Consider the following 5,079-nt stretch of genomic DNA (forward strand, 5'->3'; position numbering starts at 1 on the left):
AAATAATTTTGTAGGTCTGTATTGACTGACCTGAGACATATTTGTGATCTATTCCTAAATTTAAACAAATGAAGCCTGAGGAGAGGCTCAGGGGAAACTGCTAGGGGGCCAGCAGCGTTCAATGTCTTGGCCTGGGCGGTGACGACACAGGTGGACCCGTATGTAAAACTTCATTGAGCTGTGCATCCAAGATTCGGGATGTGTACATTTTACTCTAATAAGCAAGAGAAAGTAAAAGAAGGAGGAGGAGGAGGAGGAAAGGAAGGAAGGACAGAAGAAGGAAGGAAGGAAGGAAGGAGGAAGAAGGAAGGAAGGGAGGAAGGAAGGAAGGAAGAAGGAAGGGAGGAAAGGAGGGAGGAAGGAAGGTGCACCTCTCCTTTTTGTGGGAACAGCGGCCATATGGGACGAGCCCCTCCCCAATGACCTCGGTGTAACCCTGGTTCCAGATAAGGTCACATTCTGAGGTGCTGGGGGTTAGCGTTTCATCATATCTTTTGGGGCTGGGGGGGTGGGGACGCACAGCAGAAGTGTTTCCTTAAAACAAGAAAAAATAAGTTCCTGAAATTTAAAGGTCAGAAATGTGTGGAAACCTGTGCGCGAGGGGAGGATACTTCCCTGGAAACACGACCTCTTGGATACGTTTTCTCTCGGGTTAATGATTTTAGACATTAGTGTGTCTAAAGCTGCCTAAGACTGTTTCAGTCGCAGTATTCTGGATCATGTCAATAGAGCAGGTCTTTCTAGAAGATGCTGTTTCATCTGCTTTCATCCTCCACCACCGAAACGTTTCCGCATTAAGGGACTGGCCCTGCCTTCTTGCGGCAAAGGCCTCCGACAGCCAAGAGGAGCCAGTCACCTCCCAGAGGGACCCTCCTCTCCCACGGTGGGGTCTGGATGTCCCCCAGGCTGGGAACCCATCTTGGCCGCCACCGTCTCCCCGCACTGCCCTGAGGAGGCGCTTCCTTTGGAAGTGGGCCTTGACCTCATTCATGGCTTTTGGAGGGTCTTTTTTTCCTTCCTGAAATTTCATTTTTGTAACCTGTTGGTAAATGAAACGCAGCCTCCCTCCGTGCAGAATGCGAGGAACGGTTACTTTTTTTTTTTCTTCTAATCAGAAACCCTAGAATTTTTCTGGCCATCATGCAGTGACTGACACAGCTTAGCCACTTTCACACAATTCTCTCCTGTTCTCTTCGTGTTTGTTTTGTCCTGAAGTAACTCCTGTACTCGGCCTTCTGGGGCCCTGCGAGGCTCACAGGGGCCTTGCCCGCTCCCGTCGCTCCCCTCGCAGTGGGAGAAGAGTGGGGTGCCTTCTCCCCTCTCCCCAGCTGAGCTTGCCGTCCACACGCCAACCACTTTCCCACACGGCCTCTGAGCATCAGAGCCCCTCGCCACTGCCTTGGATCCTGGCCCGCAGGCAAGGCCCGCCCGGGGGGTGGGGGGCAGGGGGTGACACAAAATAGAAAGAGGAGGAAAGCGAAAACGGGAGTCTGGCAGGCTTTCCAGAATCGGCCCACCGGGTTTGCGGGGAGCCCACGGGCAGGAGACGCGGGCCCGAGACCAGACGCTGTGGGCTCCCGCCGCCCGCAGGCTGTCCCCTCCCGACTCTCCCGGGAGCTAGTGGCGAGGTAACCACGGGGGATCTTCTGGCAAAGGCCTTTGTGCAGACGTTGTCCCCGTTTTATTCATTTATTCACTGATGTTTCTGGCGGCGGCAGCAGCATGAGCCACGTTAGGTGGTTCAGCCGTTCACGTGAATTAACTCATGTCAGGCTTACAAAAACCTTGTGAGATGAATATCACCGTTCTTCCCACTTTTTTTCTTTTTTCTTTTTCAGATGGGGAGACTCGGGGCGCGTCAGGGATGCAGACAGAGGTCAGGATCCTGGCAGCATCGCCCTGCAGCTTGACTAGCGAGCGCTTCACCGAGGGTCTCAAGAGGGCACAAAGTGGCCCGAGACCACACAAGCCAGGTTCAAATCCAGCCCTCACGCGGTGTTCCCGGGGTACCAGGAACTTACCCAGTGAGGTAGCCAGAGGGGACCCTCACCACCTGAAGGCTGTATTAGCCCGAAGGCCGGCCAGAAGCCAGACATGCTGCCCTAAAACAGTTTTCTGGGGGGTCTTTAAGAGATGCTTTCACTTTCTAGAAAATATACTTACACATATTTTAAATATAAAAATAGAAATGTATAACACACACATACTCAGTACATGCATGTTAATGTTATCCTGAACAAACAACCGTTGTTTTTTTTTAATTTTTTTTTAATATTTATTTATTTTTGAGAGACAGAGAGAGACAGAGAATGAGCAGGGCACGGGGAGAGAGAGAGGGAGACACAGAATCCGAAGCAGGCTCCAGGCTCTGAGCTGTCAGCACAGAGCCGCATGCAGGGCTCGAACCCACAAACCATGAGATCATGACCTGAACTGAAGTCAGTTGCTTAACCGACTGAGCCACCCAGATGCCCCAACCGTTGTTTTATACCACCTCTTTATGCCAGATCTGCCTGGAGCCCTGTGGTGCACCCCCGGGCTTTGATGTCGGGTAAACCGGAGGGGTTCCCCACCCCTGCTCGGGTCCCTGTGACCCGCTATACACGGCCTTCATCACGGGTAAAGTGGCCTCGAGATGCAAAGTGCATCCCGTCACTGACAATGTTCAGCAACTCCTTTAAGGAGCTCTCAGCCTAGAAAAGGACCTGACAGCTAAGGCTTTCAATTTTATGGTGATTATGCAAGTCTATGGAGCATGAACGGTATCCATTTATACCCCAAATGAGAAAACATGGAAATTTTTTAAAAGCTACCAAGTGTAATCTTTTCCTAAGACCTCATTGATATAATGAAGTAACTACTGGGGCGCCTGGGTGGCTCGGTCGGTGGAGCGTTCGACTTTGGCTCAGGTCATGATCTCGTGGTTCCTGAGTTTGAGCCCCGCGTCGGGCTCTCTGCTGTCAGTGCGGAGCCCGCTTTGGATCTTATGTCGCCCTCTCTCTGCCCCAACCCCACTGGTGCGTGCCTTCTCTCTCTCTTTCTCTCTCTCTCTCTCTCTCTCAAAAATAAACATTCAGAAAAAAAGAATAAAGTGACCACTAACTGGTCTTATCTTTCAAGACCTCTCTTTTATGATTTATCGCCTTAAACATTTCATTATTTTTTATCAACACAGCACATGTTTATTGCACACAGTTCAGGAAAAAAATCAAGATGAAAGAAGAAAATTTAAGAATTATCCATAAACATGTCAGGCAGTGATAAGTGTGAATATTTTGGTGGTGTTATTCATTCATTTTATGTGGACACACATACAAATATAAGTATAAATATAAAGAAATAACTATGTGCAGATAAGGCATTGACACTGTAACATTTATTTAATAATCTCCTTTTTATAAAACTTTCATCAACGTATAACATCCTACAGAAAAGTGCACAAATCCAGTAACCTTTTTTATGCAATATATAACGAATATCTTAACATGTCGTTAAATCTTGTAGAGCATGCTTCACAACCTCAGTATTCCACTTTGTGAACCCCGGTGGTCCCCCCTCCTGGGACTCTTGAGTTGCCTGAAGTCAAGCAACTTTCTGAAACGAATTTCAGTCCTTAAGCAGGACTCTCATTTCAAGGTCCTGCACATTCTTGCAGGCCACGTATGGAAACTCGTGGGCCATGAACCACCTCTATCAGGATCCTGGGGCTATTGATAAAAATGCAGATTCTTGCCTTACTGAATAAGAATGTCAACGTTTGGGGACCAGGAATCTTCACTTAAAGTAAGCTCATCTATGGGACACCTGGGTGGTTCAGTTGGTTAAGCCTCCGACTTCGGCTCAGGTCACGATCTCGCGGTCTGTGGGTTCGAGCCCCGCGTCGGGCTCTGTGCTGACAGCTCAGAGCCCGGACCCTGCTTTGGATTCTGTGTCTCCCTCTCTCTCTGTCCCTCCCCTGCTCTCTCTCTGTCCCTCTCAAAAATAATTAAACATTAAAAAATAATAATAATAAAGTAAGCTCATCTAGGAAATTCTTATGAGCATTGAACTTTGAGAGCTCCTGGCCTTTCATCATTTTAATGTGAACATCTCTTCTTGGGGAATCATTCCCTAGAATGATTGGGGAAGTAACTTCACTTGCTTTCATGTTCTTTAGTGACACCTAGATTGTAGTGTCTGCTTAGGGGAGGTTGTGTGAGGATAAGACGCCTTGGGGAGAGAAGCCAAGCTGTGTCACCTACCCACTGAGCACTGTTGGGCAAGCCACTTTTGCCTCTCAGAGCCTTAATTTTCTCATTGCAAAATGATGCTGCTGAAAATAATTATCTCACAGGGTTGCTACCAGGACCGTATGAGATAATGTCTGGGAAGCCTCTGCAAACCAAAACCTGCTCTAAAATGTTATTATTGTGATTATTACTATTATTATTGTCCACAACTCAACTTTTCCTCTTAGCCACGGGGGTCCTGGCTACTGGTTACTTCTGCACCTATAATGTCTAATATGGTAGCCACTAGCCACATGTGGCTTTTGAACATTTAAAATGTAGCTAGTCAGAATTTTAGTATAGGGGCGTCTGGATGGCTCAGTCGGTTAAGCGTCTGACTTTGGCTCAGGTCATGATCTCACAGCTCATGAGTTCAAGCCCCGCGTCGGGCTCTGTGCTGACGGCTCAGAGGCTGGAGCCCCCTTCAGGTTCTGTCTCTGCCTCCCTCTGTCCTTGCCCTTCTGGCGCACTATCTCTCTCTCTCTCTCTCTCTCTCTCTCAAATATAAAAAAACATTAACATTTTTTTAAAATTTTATTGTAGAGGTGCTATAAGTTAAAATACACACCAAATTTTGAAGACTCAGTAAAAAATACAGAAAGTAAATCTCATTAATAAATTTTTAATATTGATGACATGTTAAAATAATAATTTGGGTTAAATAAAATCCTTATGAAAACTAATTTCCTTTTTTTCCTTTTCCTAATGTGGCTAACTAGAAAATATTTCATTGCATATGTGACTTGCATTATATTTTTATTGGATAGTGCTATTCTAGAAACATTTTCAACAAAGTGCTTGAATTAAAATT

This window comes from Puma concolor, chromosome A1, assembly GCF_028749965.1.
Source record: "Puma concolor isolate L17-30 chromosome A1, mPumCon1.1.hap2, whole genome shotgun sequence".
NCBI lineage: Eukaryota > Metazoa > Chordata > Mammalia > Carnivora > Felidae > Puma > Puma concolor.